At 44.3% G+C, this 20,831-nt stretch overlaps 1 long non-coding RNA gene across 1 annotated transcript; it reads left to right on the forward strand.

Annotated features, from left to right (window-relative positions):
* The first annotated feature begins 10,487 nt into the window (after positions 1-10,487).
* On the forward strand, positions 10,488-18,332 carry LOC122455031. The gene is made up of 2 exons (XR_006273574.1): positions 10,488-10,621; positions 13,219-18,332. It is a non-coding gene; the product is annotated as an uncharacterized LOC122455031 (long non-coding RNA).
* Positions 18,333-20,831: the final 2,499 nt, after the last annotated feature.

Genomic DNA, 20,831 nt, shown 5'->3' on the forward strand with positions numbered 1-20,831 from the left:
TTCATCTCCTTCCCTTTCCATTTCCTTCCCTCCTTCTGCTCTGTCTTCTTGTTTTCTTTGTTGGCCCAAGCCCTGTTCTGCTTCTTTCTTTTCCCTCTCTCATCTTTTCTACATTTTCTGCTTTTTGCCCCTTTTCTGGTCATCCTTGGTTTTCTCGTCTCCTGTGTCCTGACTACCTCTCCCCATTTTCCTTCTTCTGATCCATCAGGACCTGAGACTCCTTCCTTCTCTGCCCACCGCCCCCTCCCACCTTCTAAGGTGCTGACTCCCCAGCACACAGCCCTCTGTGCAGCTGTTCACACCCTGGGCCTCTGGAGGGGCCTCATTGCCAAAGTGTGTCTGTCCCCCTGACAGTGTCTTATTTGGAGATGTGGAGGGGGGAAGGGCTGGGGGTGAGGGTGGGTAGCTAGAGATTCAGGCCCCCATCTCCCATGGGAGAGGAGCATTCAGTGCACTTGCCTTTTAGCTTAAAATCTCTGGAGGTCTATAATTTTCACTGGCAGGAGACTTGAAGCAGAGACCCTGGGTCCCTAGACCTCCTGGTACTCAGCTCCACCTAAAACTGGCTCCAGAATTTTTGCAGGCTCACTAAACACCTGCTACCTAGAGGGCTTCTTAGAGGAATCCAGGGATGAATTCTTTCCATCCCAACCACTTTCTGGGAAATAAAAAAAAAGAGCTGGTGAAGAACCCCAGGGTCTTGAAGACAGCTGTCTGCAGTGTTGGTGAGAGGCAGAGATGCGACCTTCCCACCTCAGTGATCAAAACAGCAGGTCCTGCCTCTGCAGGGAGAAGAGCATGGCCACTACAACCTTAAAGCTGATGTTAGCCTGGGATTTTTTTCTTTTCTATTTTACTGTCTCAAAGGCAAAAGTTACTGGGTGACTGTGTATTTATAAGGCAAGTTTCTTTTCCAATTTTTATTGGGGGGTGGTGTTGGGTGGGTGGGTATTGCTGATGCCATAGTTGAAGAAACTACATTGCTTGAATGTGTACTGCATACACGTGTGTTTCTGTGTGTCAGTTGTTTTCTGATGCTGCTTCCTGCTTCTCCAGGACCCACACATAATAGGATCTAAATAAATGTAAATATACATATATTTTTTAATTCTCTGGAATTTCTGGATACCATCAAACCTTGCTGTTCCTAGAGAGAAGCCTGTCCTTTCTCCCATAATGTTCTTTTTAAAATCTCAATACAAATATAAAAGAAAAAAAAACCAAACCAGCCATAGCCTAATTGTCCCAAATTTTCTTAGAACTCAGAAAAACTGAGCAGATTTTTATTCTCACCCAAACCCCCATCTCTGGGAGCCCTTCCCAATGTGTCTGCACTCCCACCTTTCCTGAGAACCTAGGGACATGACCCAGCACAAAATGACTAGCAGATGTGCCCCCAATACTAGACTTTCTGTCCCCTTAGCTCTTAAAGGGCCCCACCCTAGGTGACTGTATTTAAAGATGTTGTCCCTGCATGCATGCCCAGTGTGTGTGTTTGCCTGTATATGTGCCTGTATGTCTGGGCTCACATGCGCATTGGGACCAGCAGACTACAGTAGCTGGCGGCCAGGAAGACACCACAATCTTTCTTTCTCGCCTGCTCTCAGCCACAAAGCCCCAGAGCCCAGCATGCTAGTGTCTCCAGGGCCAGAGGGGCCAGGCAAGCAGAGCTGTCGGGGAAGGGAAGGACCCCCACTGCTGCCCCTCGCTCCTGTACTGGGATGAAGCATGTGATCTTCACCCACGGGAAGGTGGGGTGGAGGGGAAGGGCTCCAGGAGGTGGTCCCCATCGCAGATAAATCTTAAGAAGCAATGAAATAAAATTAATATTTTCAGGTAAGACAAAAAACATTTTAAAAGCTTCTCTGTCTGTTTTGACCTCCCCCCTCCCCTCTAGTGTGCAGTGTGCATCCGCGGTATGTGTTAACCAGCCCTCCTAAGGGCAGAAATACCTGAACCACCATAAAGATCTGCCGAGGTCCAGCCCCGGCAGGACGAGGAATACCCAAGGGATGAGTGGCGTCGGCGAGGAAGAAGACAGACAGACACACACACACAGACGTTGTGTAGAAGAGGTAGCTTTTTTTTTTTCATTTTTAAGATAGCTCAGTTTTTATAGAATGAACATTACCTCCCCCTTAAGTCACCACATATTACATCAGATATTGGTTTGTGCTTCCGTCAATATTTTTCTCCACATGTTTTCCCCCTAAGCATTCATCTAGAACATTTCCGGTTACAGAGTTTATTCTTAAATGTCCCGTACACAGTCTTCTTGCCTCAATGACCTAACATTCTCACTCTAACAAAAACAATGTTCCACAAATCTCAGGTATAGTGTAAATTCTTTGGACAATAAAACAATACATGGGAAGGGTCACAGTAACATGTTTGACATTTCTGAAAACAGTACCATGAGAAAAACCTGATATTTTTCTTTACCTAAAACCACAAAATCTCAATTTACAACGATTAACTATTAAACAGCAAAAACACCTCTAAAGCAGCAAAACACCTCTATTAATAGTAAGATAATGGCAGTAAAGCTGGTTAATATAAATCTTCTATTAAAATCCTATATACCCCATTTTCTAATTTTACAAGAATACCCATAATATCCCATGTTGTTTAAAGAAAGGGAAACAATGAACAAATAGCAGCAAGGAAATAGCAATAGTGAACACCCTTTCAACCAAGGAGCAAGTAAACTAAAGCAGTATATCTACTTCTAAATCTAAATACCTCTAATCTTTTCTATTCTAAAACATTATAATCTTTTAAGCAAGCAGCCAAACTATACCTGTGGCCTTTTCTTTTATGACTTGATGTTTATGGTCGTGTCCTGAGCCAGAGCAATCTTGAGCATTTCCAAAAAGGCTTGGACTTTTCCAGCGGGGCCTTATTACTATATATTATCATTTCCAAAAATTAATAGAAAGCCCAACAACAGTAAGACAGAAGGAAGAAAGGGACATACCGGGCCCCCAGGACAACCTCGAGGGGAAGAGCTGCCTTGCAGGTTCCTTTCTCATCCCGGTGGCTCCGGAGGGGACATATTGGGCCCCTGGGGCAGCCCCATGTGAGGAAGAGCTGCCTTGCAGGTTCCTCTCTCATCCCATGACCTTGTCACGGACTGGGTGCATCCCAGCGGCTCCCAACAAAGATCAATTTTTATTCCTCTAACCTCTGCCTTGTATCTTTATATGATACTGCCTACCTATGATTTTATTAATGTCATTAGCTATATTACTTGTATTCTCCCACTTTAGAAGAGCATCATTTCTTACATTAACAAATGTGTCCCTGAGCCTCTGACAAAAATGATAATAACCAGCTAACTGAAACACTTGACCTCATATACAGTTCTATAACAACCATGATTGTAACAGTGTGACTAGACTGGGGAAGAAGCAACAAGAGGGAGCCACTTCCCAGAGCCGGAGAGACTAGTAAGACAGGTGGTCCAGATGATTTGGCTCCTATTAACAGGACTAGGTGAGTAATTGCACTTTTAGTGGTTTATCAATGAAACCCTTGCCCAGCCTGGGAGTGAGCATTCCTAGCACCCTGGGACAAAATGGTCAAAATTTCTCCCAAATCTTGATTGAAATTAAGACAGAAACAGAGCAGATTGCGTGATAAAGAATGTTACCCACCACCAGGTTCTACAAGAATCAAGTCACTAGCCACTGCAGCTCACTGACCTAAAATCTGCCCTGAGAGGAAGTCATGGAAAAGGTCAGGATGAGGTACTTAGTGCTCTGGGAACTGGCCCTCAGAAACGTAGATATTTTCAGGAGACTTTTTTATGAACCCAGTTTCTTGCATCCTCCCATACTCAGAAAAGCACTAAAACCACTAGCCAAGATATCTGTTCCTCCTGAAGAGCAGTAACCTGTACGGAGCTGTGTGCCGGTTGCGTGTCCTCCTTCCCCCAAGTCACATACACACTGCCCGCCCCTCCTTATCTCCTCAGAACAGTCCTCAGAGCTTCCTGAGAGACTGTCCCAGGAGGAGGGAAATGCCTCTATGCTTTAGTAAAAGAATTGCCGAGGGCCAGTTCACTAGAGAGACTCACTGTCCAAGCCTGTGGTTCATGAGGGCGGCTGCTCCATCCCACCCGTTGGGGAGTTAAAGGTCATTTGTCACAATTCCAAGACAAGGTCCAGTCTCTTCACTTTGGAGGGCAAATGGAAATTTAAAGGTCTTCTGTTTAGCATAGCCCTCCCCTCGGTCCACCCTCTCAGCTTGTTTCTTTCCTCTTGGCTGCTGGGTTTATTGGTCAGTTTATTGGTTTATTGGTCACATCCTTCCTGATTACACAGACCCTCCTTCCCCACGACCTCTGCTTGGCGGTGAACATATTTCTCTCTCATAACATGGGTTTTCTCAGTCACTTCCCAGTGGTCCAAATCTCCAGCGATGCTTTTCAAAAATAAACTGCTTCCAGGCGCCTCCACCGTCTGAGGTCTCCCAGACTCCCTTGTTCCTGCAATTTCTTCACTTTCTCTTCTTCAGAATCCAGTTCAGCAGCCTGGATGCTCTCGTCCTGTTTACAGAGCTCCTGTTTCCTTTAGGAAACACACAGTCTTTCCTGCTGAGAGAACAAAGAGGCTGATCTCAGCAGGGGAAGAGGAAAGGGAAGCCCAGAGTGAGAGCGAGGTAGATCAGGGGACACAGCCGGGCGACAGTCACATGTGGTTCTGATTGCAAAACAGACCAGCTGGGGGAGCTGAGAGATGCCGGCACAGGCCTATCTCCAAAGGCAGAAGGAAGGGAGGCGCCGTGGGTCCAGGAATCTGGGGAGGGGGAGCTGTGGCCCCCAAGCCCACCTGCTGTGTGACCAGGGCCTCCCCCAGCCCTTTAGCACCAACAGTTGATGGAGAAGATCCCCCATTTGCCTGGTGCCCAAGCCTCAGGCCCTTCCCTTGCTCCCTGCCTGGCCTGGGCTCCCTGTCTCCTGGGGCAGCAGCCAGAGCCTCCTCTGCACAGGGTGACTCCAGCTGACGCCCCGCCAAACTGTGTCCTGAGCCACATCCAAAACAGAGCCCGGGGCACAGCTGTTCCCATTCTCTGGCTTTTCATGGAAAATCATGGAGATGACTTCCTCAGTCCAGCTTTAAGTGGAGAGAAGAGGGACCCTTCTCTCCTGTGGCCTCAGGCACCTGGCTGTCCAGCCTGGCTGGGGGTGGCAGTGCTGGCTGCCAGTCCATGTGGCCCTTGTCTGTGTGACTGGCTCCTGTCTGAAGATGCCTGTAGGGAATCATGTGAGCTGAGGAGAAGGCAGTGAGGCTCTAATCAATGCCTATATAAGGTCTCCACACTCTCTGGCATGCTCTGGCTGACTAGTCAACAGGAAGTGGTCTGGCTGAGATGGCAGCGCTGCTGCAGGACCTCTGAGTGGGGCACTGTGATCAGAGCAAGAAAGACAGAAGCCAGGAGATGATTCTTGGACCCGAGAGTAGAGGGAAGGGACTCAGCATTTCCTGAGGTTCTATTACCTGCTGAGCTTTTCAGGCAGACAGACTTTGATTCAAATCCTGACACTGTCAGGGAGTTGCTCTGTGACCTTGAGCAAATGATGTAATATACACTGTGAGCCTCAGTTTCATCATCTTTTAAATGGGGATAATACTAATAATATCCCTTAAGATGAAATGATATGGAGGTAGTGAGTCACCCAGTCAGTCTGTTGCTGCTGAGAAAATGTTGACTACTCTATCTGATATAAGGTACAAAGTCAATGCCAGTCAGAAATTAATATCCTGAACTCAAGTGCTTGGGTTCAAATCCCAGCTCAGCCACTTACTCAGTGTATGATCTTGGCCAGTTAAGCTCTTTGTACCTGTGAAAATGGAGACAGTGAGTACAAACTTCATGGGCTGCTGGAAGGAACAAATGAATTTAAAGCACTACCTGATATGCAGTGAGTGCTACACCTCTTATAACTTTTAGGTCCATAACTACCCCCTTGGCACATGGCAAGGGTTTGTTAAATGAATATAATATAAGCTTACAGATCAGGCTTCAGGATGAACCTCCTGAGTGGGAGACATTCCATCCTTCTGCCATTTGGGGAAATTTTTGAGAATCGCTGAGTCATAGTTTGTCTCATTTAATATTCCTAACAATACTTGGCCTTGTGTGATGGACATTGCCATGGAGGGGAACCACTGAGAATGTGAACTTCCTGCCATATTTGAGAACAAATGCATTGTGTGAGTTCTGGCGAGAGACTGGGCCTCACCCTCAATAAGAATCTTGAAAGGCCAGATAAATATTTGACTTGCCCCATAAGTGGCGCCTGGACACACAAGAACAGGTGATACCCAGAGACAAAAACAGATCAGAATTCCTTCTGCGGGGCCTACAGTAGCATCCAGTGCATGCTTCCCATGGCCATGGTGCCTGGACCCGCTGCCCTTGGCTGTGATCTGGCTGTCCAGCACCCCTCCTTCCTGGTCTCAGCCTGTAGTCAGGCTGGTCCCTCCCTAATGATTCTCCAAGCTATCCTGCATCCTTCTAGTACAGTTATTCTCTGCTTAAGTGGCCAGAGATGTTCTCTTCAAGGTGCAGTTAACAGCCTTTAAGACTAAAAGCAGGAGCTATTATCTCCACTTTCTGGATGAGCAAACTGAGGCTTAGAGTGGCATTGACTGGGCACTGGACTGACTACCATGTGCCAGGCTGAGTTCTCGTCTCAGTTCAGGTTTGGGTGGTGTGTAGACACGTAAGGTGAAAGGCCCTGAGATAACAAAGGGGGAATTGGAAGCAGTTTTCAGTGGCTGGAGGGAGGGAGGTGAGGAGGCTGGAGAGGTAGAAACGGGCCTGAACCTGCAGGGCTTTGGAGGTGATGTTTTGGAATCTGTGTTCCATCCTAAGAGAGCAAACAGAAGCCTTCAAAGTATCTTACTTTGACTTTACTCCAAATCAGACTTTGAGGGAAAGGATGGAAATAGAGAAAGCAACTAGAAGCTTATGGCGGGAGTACAGGTGAGGGGATGGATGGATCCCCTCAGGTGGATCTAGAGATGAAGACGAGTGTGTGGATTCACAAGTATTTTATGAAGAGCGTCTGTGAAGGTGGTGCTATTGACTGAGATGGGAAAGATGAGGAAGGATCAGTGTATGTTGGGTTGGGAGATTGAAGAGGTGGGACTGGACATGTTGCGTGTGATGTGTTCTGAGACATCCAAAAGCAGAGATCAGGAGGCAGTTGGCTATGACTGTGGATCCCAATAGTGATCAGCTCCGGAGGCAGGGATTGGGGAGTTGTCATTATACAGCCTATTTGCTTCATTCAGTACCATCTTAAATATCTACCCTGCCCACGCACCTAAAATAGCAGCCTTGCCCCCGCCCCCTGCATAGGCCCTCCAATAACTCTTCTCACCTGTGTTCCTTTTATGTGGCATTTATCACCCACGAACTTGACGTTATATATTGATGTGCACATCTCCTGTACTTGAGTGCAAGCTCCATGAGAGCAGAACTCTTGGTTCTGTTCTCTGCTCTCTGTCCAGTGCCTAGATCAGCGCCTGGCACACACTCACTCAGTGCACAATAGTATTTGTTTACCGAGTGGAATCTTAAAGTCATCTGACTGTGTATGAGGCTGAAAGGGCTCCCAGAGAAGAGGCGGTCTGGGCCCAAGTCTTGAGGAAATGCTTCCTTCCTGTTGCTTTTTCACATATCTGTAGGTTGTTGCCATTGTTTAGTCACTAAGTCATGTCCAGCTCTTTGCAACCACAAGAACTGTCGCCTACCAGACTGCTCTGTCCATGGGAGACTTGTGGGGCCTTCATAGCCACCAGTTACTGTAAAGGGCTGCCCATCTCAATGCAGGGGAGCAGTGGGCACATATATTCAGACACACATACAAACACATACAGAAACACACATTCAGTGTGCACAGGCACACACCTTTAAAAAGAGGCATCCGGGTGCTGCTATGGCCCCTTTAAGAGTTAGAGGGACGGGATATTGGCACTCGATGGGGTCCAACCTCTTGAGTCACAGGCTGGGCCACAATCCCTGGCTGTGGTCCAGGTGTGGGTGGGGAATCAATTGCAGTGGTTCCCAGAAACCTAGGTTTGGGTGAGGGTGCAAAGTGGCTAGGACCCTTCTGACCTCCTCTGTCTCTGCTGTGAGCAAATTTGGGGCACTAGTATATGTTAATTTATCTTGCAGAGTTTTTTCTTCCTTCCATCTTTCTATTGAGATTACAAAGGACATTATCAATATGGGAGAAGGGACAAGGTTTTTCTCTGTGATTAACTGCAGGGGCTGATGGGAACCGGAAACTTCAGAAATATTTTTTAAATAATATACACCGATATAGATCGTATTACGCTTGAGGCTCAGAGAAACAGGAAGCGGAAGCAGAAAGCACCTGGCACACAGAAACACGTGTGTGTCACCTCACAGTCAGGCGCTGCGATTCCTATGACAATGGAAGCAGTAAACTTCACCCCCTAAACCACCTGCCCAGGAAAATTTGGAAAGAGACTTCCCCTATAAAAACAGGGTCACATGGTAATTTTTGACCCCCTGAACAGGAGATAAGAAAAAAACTGCAGGCTAGCATCACCTTTAAGGCTGCAGGGGCCATGCTCCTCTCCCTGCAGAGGCAGGACATGATGTTTCCATCACTGAGACAGGAGGGCTACAGCACTGCCCCTCACCAACACTGCGGACAGGTGTCTTCAAGACCTTTGAGTTTTCTACTGGCTCCTTTTTTTGATTCACCAGAGAGTATTGGGATGGAAGGCATTCACCTCCAGCTTCCTCTAAGATGCCCTTTAGGCAGCCAGTGTTTAATGAGCCTGCCAAAATTCTGGAGCCAATCTCAGGTAGGGCTGAGCACCAGGGGGCGCCCAGGGACCCAGGGACTCTGCTTCAAGACTCTCACCCACTGGAAATTATTGACCTCCAGAGATTTTGTTTTAACTTAAAGGGGAGACACACGGTACATCCCTCTCCTCTGAGACAGGGCCCAATCCCTACATATCCATCCCACCCCCAAAGCCAGACACACACACCAACTAAGGCACTGTCAGGGGGACAGACACGCTTTGGCAATGAGGCCCCACTGTTGCAGTCATATGTTCCGGGAAACAAACTCACTCAGAAGGACAATGCAGATAGTGGAGTGCAGTTTATTACACCGGTGGGCCCAAGGCAGAGTCTCCTCTTAGCCAAGGACCCCGACCAGCATTTGTGAACATCTTTTATACCCCATGTGTACGTGTCCGAACCCACCACCCCAAATTCCTTGAGACTTACATAAAAAAAGGAAGGGTAAATACAATCCCAATAACCCCATCATTCATGTGCCATGTGCTCAGACAGTTAAACAATTAGCCAATAATCAATAAGCCTGAGGTTACACTCCAATAGGTACAGAAAAATTTATGGCCTGTCTGGAGGAAGAGGTGATTAGTGTATGTGTTCTCTTAGGCGATGAGAAACCTGGATACGATCTTCAAGTTTCCCCTGTCTGGAGGAGGTCTTATGCTTCCGTTGTCGTTTCCATAGGCACTAAACACAGAGTTCAGAGTCTATTGGAGAGGTAGCCGAGCATGATCAGAATGAACAGGCCTAAGATGGGGTCCAGGCCCTGTGAATTCCTTCTTCACCACCAGAGGCCTAGGGTGTGAACAGCTGAACAGAGGGCTGTGTGCTGTGGAGTTAGCACCTTGGGAGGTGGGAGGGGGTGGTGGGCAGAGAAAGAAGGAGTCTCAGGTCCTGATGGGTCAGAAGAAGGAAAATGGGGAGAGGGGGTCAGGACACAGGAGACGAGAAAACCAAGGATGACCAGAAAAGGGGCGGAAAGCAGAAAATGTAGGAAAAATGAGAACAGCAAGAGAAAAAGGCAAAATAGGATGTGGGTAACCACAAAAACCAGAAGGAGACAGAGCAGAAGGAGGGAAGGGAACAGAAAGGAGAATGAGGAAGGGTGAAAGGAGGGAGAGAGGGAGCTGCACTGGGAATTCCTAATTATGTTCTTCCCCAGCCTTGAGAAATTCCACAGAAACAGAATCTGGAAAAACAGCATATATTAAGAAACTATGTTAATGATTATCTTTCATGTTTTTCTTAGAATAATAGCTTTGTTACAAACCCCAAGGCCAGACACAGAAGGGAGTATGACTGGGATCATGAAAGCATGGACCTTGGAATGCCGGGTCAGCGCCAGGCATGAACGCTGCCTACGCACTTGCTGATTGTTCCCAAGACTGGCCCAGAAGGGAACGGCCTGGGGGTAAAAACAAGGATATCTGGACTATGTCAATGAAATCCATGACATCTAGGAGTACGTGCTTAAAACAGCGTGTGTCTTGAGAAGGATAAGATCAAAGAAAGTCTTGTAGTCTGCAATTTGGAATAAAAGCTGGGCTCAGAGTTGACTCTGCACCTCAGTCCAATAGAGGCTGCAGGTCCCCTGACCCACTGCACCAGATTTTGTGTTCTGTCTTCATTCTTGTGGCTCGCTCCTGGACCGTTAAGGCAACAGTTGGCACCCAGCGTGGGGCTGGAGCAAAAGACCTCTACGAGTGCAAGTGAAACTACAGGGACGCAGAACCTGGGACGATTGAGAGGCCTCTGGAAATCTCCATTGGTAAGTCTTTCAGGCATTTAATCAGGGTTAAAATGGGAAATGTTGAGAGTGCAGAACACTATTGCCCATATATTTGTTTATTAAGACACCTCTTGAAAGTGGGAGGAGTTTCTATTAGTGAAGGGCAATTATTAGAATTGTTACAAGCAGTGGATAAATACTGCTGCTGGTCCCCATCAATAGGGACCTTAGTTTTAAAAGCCTGGGAAAAGGTTGGAGCTGAGTTGAAGAAAGAACATGCAAAAGGAACTCCGCTCCCTGTTTCTATTTGGAGTACGTGGGCATTAATTAAGTCAGTACTGGAACTTTTACAGGCTTCTGATTCTTCTGATGAAAGTGATGATGACTCTTTTGAAAAGCCTCGAAGTCCAGAGTATGTGAAGCCAGAGGGAAAGGGCAAGCCATCTGCAAAAACCGCTCCCTTGGCTCCCAAGGAGGGTGATGAGGGATTTTTTCCTCCACCTCCTTCCCACTGTCCTCCACCCCTACCACCTGCTTTTGCAGGAAACATTTTCAGTCGAGAGTCTATGCCCACTCCTCACCTTTCATCCATACAGAAAGGAATTTTACAAGCACAACGGGAAGGAGATTTAGAGGCTTTTCATATTACCTTTCCTATGACTGTTCATGAGAGTGTAGCTCTTGGTGTCGATCCTAACAACCCTAATGGAGTCTATGAGGCTGTTCGTGAGCCTTTTCCTTTTAAAATCCTAAAGGAATTAAAACAAGCAATACAAAATTATGGTGTAAATTCCCCGTTCACGGTAGAAATAGTTCAGAGTGTGGCAGAGGGCAATCGTCTCATTCCAGCAGATTGGTCGGCATTAGCAAAAACAGTCTTGACCCCAGGGGAGTTTCTTCAATTCAGAATTTGGTGGCAGGATCATGCTGAGACTCTGGCTGCACACAATCAGACTCATAATATCCCTATTTCCTTGGAACAACTTATGGGGGTAGGTCCATGGGGAAGAGTGCAAGATCAAATACGTATGAATGATCAAGCCATAAAACAATTGCGAAGGTGTTGCTTGAGGGCCTGGGAGAAAATAGAGTCAAAAAGCCAGACTTCTGTTTCCTTTCAAAAAATTGTCCAGGGGCCTAAGGAGCCCTATACTGAATTTATTGCCCGATTACAAGCGGCAATCCGCCAGCAAGTCACAGATGCTGAGGCAGCAGAAGTCCTATTACAATTGTTGGCTTATGATAATGCTAACACTGATTGCAAAAAAGTAATGAACCCTTTCAAAGGAAAAGCTAGTTTAAATGATTATGTTAAGCTATGCCAGGGAGTGGGAACTGAATCCTTTAAAGTGGATTTATTAGCTCAAGCTATGGCTAGATTACAACTTCCTAAATTCCCCAGCACTTGTTTTAATTGTAGGAAACCTGGACATACTAAGGTTGAGTGTAAGTTCAAAAAAGGGAACTTTCAAAAAGGTAATTCACAAAAGGGGAATGTCCCCAGCCTCTGCCCAAAATGTAAAAAGGGAAATCATTGGGCAAATCAATGCCGTTCTAAATTTCATAAGGATGGCACCCCCCTTTTGGGAAATGGCTCCCAGGGTAAGCTCCCAGCCCCATCAAAAAAGGGAGCCTGTCCTGTTCAGACTCCACAGATGTCTTCCCCAACTACTCCTGCCAGCAACAATAACAGTCAGCATTGTGGTGACCCAAGGACGAAAGAGCAGATGAAACCAAGGAGGGTCTTGCAATGCAGGAATGGAAAAAGCAGACCCTTGTCATCCTTTCCTCCCCCTTCTTGTAACTATTAATGGATTTCAAGTCCTCCTGAGCAGTATAACCTGTCTCCCCTCCTACCCCATAGGAAGAAGGTATTTGCTTTAGTCTTCCCTCCACCCAGTATACGTGCCTCATCCAATCAGCAAATAACCCACAAGACCCCTATCCCACTCCTGTACCCTGGGTATAAAAGTGGACTGAAGACCCCTGTTCAATGTTGGTTCTCCCTCGAGCTGGTCCACTGTTCTAACAGTGTCTCCCATTCTAATAAACTTTATTTCCCTCTCATTCTGTCTTTTGTCTGGAAATTCTTTTCCAACCCACACCAGACCACATTTTTGGTGGCCTGTATGGGGACTTGGGGTCTCTTCCCCACCTCCTGGCTTCTCCTTTCTCATAGGGACCCTCTGCGAACAGGCAAGTGCTGTGGAAGCAACTGAGGAACTCTGGCCAGGGTTACCCTCTGGTGTGTTCCAAAGGCCCCACAGCTCACTGAACCCCAGTAGCTGCCACCCGAATGAGTGAGGGTCTCTCCTTTGTCTTCTTTCCAACTGAGGACTAGGCCAACCAATATTGTGTGGGCATGGCTCAGGCACTTAAAAGGCATTAGGGTGCCTGCCACATGAAGACTCCTGTGTGAGGATAAGGGGGACGTGGAACGGATCAGGCCACAAGGGCATCCGCCCCCAGCAAGACAACTTCCGTGCACCATGTCAGGCACATAGTGGTTGAAGCAAAACAGAGACAGACCATTGTCCCCTGGCCACCGCCTCCCCCAGCACATTGTATGGCGGATTCCTCAGCCTTCTCCCCTGTCACTTTCACTTCTTTCCCTTTCGGTCCGGATTGATTTACAGGAGCCTTGGTGTTGCCTCTGAGCCATCCCAAGAGCACCTTCCATGTTTCAGGGAATCGCCCAGTGGTGAGTCACCCAGCTGCTCCCTGGGATCTCTATCTTTCTCTGCCCAGGTCATGTGGTGCCTTAGCTGAACGGTTCTCAGAGGTCACCTCTCACTCTTGTACACGACTATTGGGACGGTCGGCCATTTTTGTGCCGATAGTTGCACGGAGACGTCACTGAGACAAAAAGGGACGACTTTTTGCCAGTCGGTGGCTCTCAGTACCCCTGTTCTACGGCATAGAGGCTAAGGATGGGTTCTGGTATGTCTTGGGAGCCTCTCTCAGATTCACCCCTCGGCTACATTCTCAGAAACTGGAAAATTTTGACCCTGCAAAAGTCCTGGCCCCAATACAAACTGGGGGACCCCCCCCCCAAAATGGCCTCTGAATGGCACACTAGCTTTTGTCAAAAGCAGGGGAAGGACTCAGAATTTCCTTACGGCCCTTCCTTCAGAATCTGGATTTGAGGGACTCAGGCCGCATGTGTCTTTTTGCCTCCCTATCTCCTTCCCTCTCTGTCTCTCTCCATCAGATTTCCTAGACAACCCCTACTCGACCTTTCATATCCACATAATCTCTAGGAAAGAATTCTGAGGTTCCCTTTGGTCCAGGTCTTTCTCCTATATTCAAAAGCTTGAAGGATCAAAAACTCTCCTTTATGCTTATCTCTCAGGTGGGGAGGGAACCAAGTTTCTCCCACTCCTAAACATCCTAAAGAGTTCCCTTCTAACTATTCCTGTTTCTCAGGGTGGAGAAGGACCAAGCTTCCCGCACTCCTGCAAATTTCCTTAACCCTTCAGATTCTTCTGATGGGACAAACACCTCACTTCCCACCAGAAGGACAATCCAAGAATTTTATCAACTGATCTACCCCTAATATCAGTCAATTTGAGCATATTTGGTCTATAATTTAGGTGTAAAACTATGACTACAGAAAGGAAAGATGACTTTTTGACACAGGATGGCCATGATATTCTTTAGACTCCGGAAAAAACTGGTTAAAATGAAATTTTTTTTTTACTGACACTGCAAAACCGGTTCTTTTTGCATATGCAATTAGAAACAACTAGCTTGCTAAAAGCCCTGCCTAGGGAAAAGCTTGAAGTTAACTCTTTTTATATCCCTGAAATACACAGCCCACTTTGCCTGAGACCTCAGCCTTGGGCAAATTAGAACTTCAAGCAAAAAAAGGGGGGGCTGGTTCAAAGAGACATTTTAAATCTCAGGCAGGAAACTATGAAATCCCTGTCAGTCTGTCTGGATTTATGTATGTCTCACTGTGTGTCTTTTGGTTTTTTTTTATAATATTGCTGAAGTTGTGAGTTCTAATTTAATTGGCCTAAAGAAAAGTAAATGCTTACAAATCAGACAATTCTAAGTAGAAGAGAAATTCACCTAAGTGAATTTCAGATTCATGTGAACTGGGAAATATTCAATATTAAATATCAAGCATTAATGTTTGTTTGCTAATCTAATATAGACTTGTCAAAGAGTCATTAACATTAAGCATATTTTCATTGTACCTAGGTTTATTATAAGTTAAATATTGTTATATTGTTATATCTGTCACAAGTTTGTCGGCAAGGAAGCTACCTCAAGTGAAAAAACTTCAAAAAAAATGTAAATGAGATATGAGCTTTTAAACTCTATTAAGATTAAAAATGTCTGTCTAAAACAGTTTCTCTAGATTTTGGTAACCTGAATTTCTAGGGTTGTGCTAAACTAATAACAGAAGTTTATTGAATAGCTAGGTCATTTCCAAATAAAATAAGATTCTGAAACATTCATTACTGAATACTAACTTACAGAGAAACTAAAGATTTTGGACTATTAATAAATAATATTTGATGTCATCCTGAGATGTTCACTAGAATTTTTTTAGAAATTATCACTGGTATTTATGTTCACCAATCTATAGAATGCTAATATAAAGGTCAGTTCTTGGTTGTTTAAGGAAAGTAGGACGTGTGTGTTCAGTAAAGAAGGTATGAGGAATGAAGTTACATTTTATGAAGGGAAAAGGAAGTAGGTCTGACTTATAGTTGGCTGTTCCAGGATGGGAGAACAAACGGGTACAGAAAGTGATAAGAAGGTTTTATGGAAACTGGACCCCAAAGGAAGAGTTTTGTGTATAAACAAAAGTTTTCTTGAGATGTTGAACTGCCTTTGATAATGGATTTTAAGTTTCTTTACCTCTGAAGTGATCTATTCTTTGTTTACCTTTGAAATCTTCTTTTTTACTTTGGTTAAGTGAATATATTATTTCACAGTGATCTATATGATTCTATCTGACAGAGTATTATAAACCCTTTTGATATTTATTGACAAAACTGCCTAAATAGCTTGACTTCTAGCTGACTTTGGGATGCTTCAGAGGGCCCCTGAGACATCCCAAAGAGCTATTAAACTACCTGAGTTCATTTGACATGTTAAATTGCATGGGAAGTATTGTTGGAGGAGTGATGAATCTTCTCAGGTTATGTTGTATGGTTGATGTTACTTATATAGATATCCTAGAAATTATGTGAAATTCATGAAAATCTGATATGTCCTGGTAAAATGTTGTCAGTTATAATTTTAGTTACCATATTAAAGTGTTACAAGTCACAGCAATGACCAGGCTACTTTGTTAATTACAATTTAATTAGATTTTAAACATGCCTTGTATGGTTTCACTCTCATGCCTTTAGAAAAATACTGCTAGTTCTTCAAGATTTATGGAAAAGACTTTTCTAAGATTAACTGATAAATTTTGTTTGTTTGCTATCTGGTAAATTGGTAACAGACTGGAATTTAGTCTACTGTCTATGTTAAGAGAACAAAGTTTTTCTTAGAATGAATCATTCAATAACAGATTATGAATTTCTTTGCCTTTAAGTGATTTATATTTGTTTTTAAAATCTTTTGTTACTTTAGTAAAGTAAATAAGTGCTACTTAAGATTATGGTACATGTAAAAGCTCATTCTGCTCCTACAAAAAATAACCCCTCACTGTTAGACTTGTGCTATCCTAATGTCCTTAAAACATGGCAACAGTCTGCTCCTAAATTGGGGAATTAAAAATGGGTGAACAATAGCCGAAAATCAAAGAGTCAGGGCTATGGGAAATCCAAGACGGCCGCTTGGCTTTTCCCAGCTCCCTGACAAACCTCATTTTTATTTGATGGGTTAAAGCCTTCCCTGGCTACAGGGTTAATGTCTCCATAATGAAAAAATCACTGAATATTAAGTTTTGTAAATTGTTAAACTAAGTTTCTAGTTTTGTTAATTAAGGTCTAGTGTTTACTGAGACTCACTTCTGAGATAGTTCCTTGTTATGTTATATTGCTAACAGATTTAATTAAGTTATTAAAAACGACACTCTAAGTTGTTTCTAAGGCTTGTCTCAGTAACCAATCTTTAGATAAAGATCGGAGGCTCCATGGTGTACAACCAGGAGATTAACACCAGGCTGGAGAAAGAAATGGCAACCCACTCCAGTATTCTTGCCTGGAGAATCCCATGGACAGAGGAGCCTGGTGGGTTGCTGTCCATAGGGTCGTGCAGAGTCGGACTCGACTGAAGCGACTTAGCATGCATAGCATAGTCATTTAACAAATGAAGTCAGATGACCTGGGGTATACCTACCTAATGAAAGTTCTTGACTTATAATTCTTACTTATGACTTTACTAATAACTGCTAGCTATAGTTATATTATTTTCTATGACACTTGTTTCAGAAGATTATTTCTTAGGTAACAAATGTGTGACTGAGCCTGTGATATAATGCTGATATGCAGTTCCATACAAGATCAATGATTATAATAATGAAACTCTAGATACGGGAAGAAGCAACAAGAGGGAATATTTTCCTGGACCAAGAAGCTAGTAAGACAGTGGTCCAGAGACTTTTGCTACTTGCAAGGCCTGGTCCAATAACAGCACACTGAGTGGCCTATCAATGGAATCTTCCCTAGACCTGGGAATGAGCCTTCCCAGCACCGTGGGACACAATGGCCATGAAATGGCCCCCAAACATGGTCAAATATGTGGCTATGAAGGGACCCTGCTGACTGGAAGTTCGTACTTGCCAGCTGCCTCTACAGAGATTACATCATGACCACTGCAAGTTGCTGACCTTCCACACCCCCTGAAAGGAGTTCAGGGTGGAGATCAGAAATAAGGCACTCTGTGCTCTGGGGAAAACCCAGAAGAACCGGCCTTCGGATAGTCAGATGTTTTCAGGTAAAGATTTTATGAGCCCAAATTCTTGCATCTTCTCGTACCTAGAGAAACACTAAAGTCATGAACCAATGTCTGGTCCTGGTTCTCCTGGTAGCCCCTGAGCAGCTTTTCTACTTCTATTAATCTTTGGGCCATGTAACTTTAACTTTCTTATTGAGTTTGTTTCTTCCAGAATACAACAAACCTCCAAGTGGTAGTATGACAAGAATATTCCCTGACCAACACCTGAAACAAGTCACCTTATCATTCCATGGACTCTCATCTCCCTCTGTAAATGCACCCTGACAGAGAGCAGGCAAAGGGAACCCAGAGCCCCGCGACGCCCCTGTACAGCCTGAAGAAGCCAGAATGGTCATCGCCCCTTTTCCCCTGAGACTGGGTTCCCAAATGCCTGAGAAGGGAAATAGGTAGGCAGTTAGACATGAGCAGGGTATCAAAAGAGGCCAAAGAATTAGCCCTAAAAATAAAGAGAGGGAGGAATGTGGTGACCCAAGGACAGAAGAGCAGATAAAACCAAGGAGGGTCTTACAATGCAGGAATGGAAAAAGCAGACCCTTGTCATCCTTCCCTCCCCCTTCTTGTAACTATTAATGGATTTCAAGTCCTCCTGAGCAGTATAACCTGTCTCCCCTCCTACCCCATAGGGAGAAGGTATTTGCCTTAGTCTTCCCTCCACCCAGTATACGTGCCTCATCCAATCAGCAAATAACCCACAAGACCCCTATCCCACTCCTGTACCCTGGGTATAAAAGTGGACTGAAGACCCCTGTTCAATGTTGGTTCTCCCTTGAGTTGGCCTGCTGTTCTAACAGTGTCTCCCATTCTAATAAACTTTATTTCCCTCTCATTCTGTCTTATGTCTGGAAATTCTTTTGCAACTGGCACTCAGACTACAACAAGAATTACCATGCCGTGTCATGGAGTTATCCCCAGCAACCCAAGGAAACACAGTCCTTGATATAAGTAGTAGTCAGGATACTATTGTTACTTCTGGAGAGACACCGACTGTTATTTCAACTGGAATTTTGGGACCGCTTCCACAGGGGACAGTTGGATTATTGTAAGGAAGATCAGTGCTGAATTCCCGGGGAGTTCAAATTCATACCGGAGTTATAGCCAGTGATTATGAAGGAGAATTGAAGGTTATGGTCTCTACCGCTCTTCCCTGGAAGGTTTCTAAAGGGAATATAATTGCTCAGCTTTTAATTCTGCCTTACGTGGGTATAGGACATTCAGACAAAGAGCAGAGCTCTGGGGCATTTGGAAGCACAGGAGAGGCTGGTATTTTTCTCACTGAAAAAATTTTAGAATCCAGACCCATGTAACAATTCAATATAAGTGGCAAGAACTTTCAAGGTTTAATAGATACTGGAGCCGATGTTTCTATCATCAGCTCTCAACATTGGCCTAAAGTATGGCTGACTAGGCCTGCTCCAACATCTATTGTACGTCTGGGACAGGCACAAGGACTAAAGCAGAACACTATGGTATAGTCTTGTTCAGGGCCTGATAAACAACCAGCTTTATATTGCTGATACATCTTATATCACTGATACACCTGTCAATCTATGGGGTCGTGATCTCTTGGAACAATGACATGCTGAGATACATATTCCTCCAAATCAATATAGCGAGGCCAGTTGCTGAATTATGTTCAGTCAAGGTTATATACCAGGATTGGGACTGGGCACAAATCGACAAGGAAGATTTATCCTTTGACTACTCAAGATTTCAAACTGTCCCCTATTCATTAGTGGCCACTGCTCATATTAATCTTCCTCCACCCACACCCATACCTCTTAATTGGAAAACTGATCAACCTGTGTGGATAGAGCAGTGGCCTCTAAAATAAGAAAAATTGGAGGCTTTACATGAATTAGTTAATGAACAACTTAACAAGGGACATATTATTGAGTCCTTTAGCCCTTGGAATTCTCTGGTGTTTGTTATACAAAAGAAATCTGGTGAATGGAGAATGCTTACTGATCTGAGAGCTGTTATGGCTATTATTGTTCCAATGTGTGCTTTGCAGCCTCACCTACCTAATCCTAGTATGATTCCAAGAAATGGTCATTTTTTTGTTACTGACCTCAAAGATTGTTTTTTCACTATTCCTTTACACCCTGATGATCAATGTAGATTTGCCTTTTCAGTTCCTTCCATTAATTTAAAGGAGTCACATAAAAGATTTCAATAGACTGTATTATCTCAGGATAGGCTTAACAGCCCCCTATTTGTCAAAATTTTGTAACCAAGGCTTTATACTCACTGTGACGACAGTTCCCTCATGCATATATCATTCACTATATGGATGATATATTATGTGCCTTACCTGAAGTTGATAGCGTAAAGGAATTGTTTTTAAAGCTAAAGGAATGCTTGGAATGTGCTGGCTTGTATATAGCTTCTGACAAATTACAATACACTGAACCTTTTCAGTACTTAGGAAATATAGTCACCCATACCACAATCAAACCACAAAAGGTGCATATACGCAGAGACTCAATTAAAACTATAAATGACTTACAAAAATTACTAGAAGATATTAACTAGATTTGGCCTAAGTTAGGGATTCCAACTTATTCTTTATCCCATTTATTCTATTAAGAGGGAAATCCAGAGTTTAATAGCTCCTGACAGCTAACTCCTGAGGCTGAGAAAGAACTATCAATTATAGAACAAGCTGTACAAAAATGCCAAATAGACAGAATAGACCCTTTGGCGCCTCTCCAGTTGTTTGTCTTCCCTACCCCACATTCCCCTACTAGGTTGATTATGCAAACTCCTTTAATAGTTGAATGGATATTCTTAGCTAATTCACAAACAAAATCTATTAGCCCTTATTTAGATGTGTTAGCCACTATAATTCTCAAAGGAAGAAGGCGTGTTCAACAGCTTACTGGACATGATTCCTGCCTTATGTGCACTACACTAGCTTCCAAAGAATTAAAACATTCTCTTCACAATTCATTATCTTGGCAACTTGCTTTAGCTGACTATGTTGGCCAAATCGGCAGCCACTATCCTGATTTACCTATCTGTTAGCTTTTAAAACAAACAAGATGAATTTTGGCTAGAATTACTAGTATCAACCCCATTCCCTCAGCTCCTCCTATTTTTACAGATGGCATTAGCCGAGGAAAAACAGGATATACAGGCACGTTTATGCTAGTTATTGAAACACCTGGATATTCTACACAAGAAGCAGAAATTTTGGCTATTACACACACATTACAAAATATTCCCCAAATAGTTAACATCTTATCTGATTCTCAATATTCTGTACATGTCACTAAACATATAGAAACAGCAACTATTAAGGATACTATCCAATCCACATTATATA

Source organism: Cervus canadensis, chromosome 17 (genome assembly GCF_019320065.1).
Source record: "Cervus canadensis isolate Bull #8, Minnesota chromosome 17, ASM1932006v1, whole genome shotgun sequence".
NCBI lineage: Eukaryota > Metazoa > Chordata > Mammalia > Artiodactyla > Cervidae > Cervus > Cervus canadensis.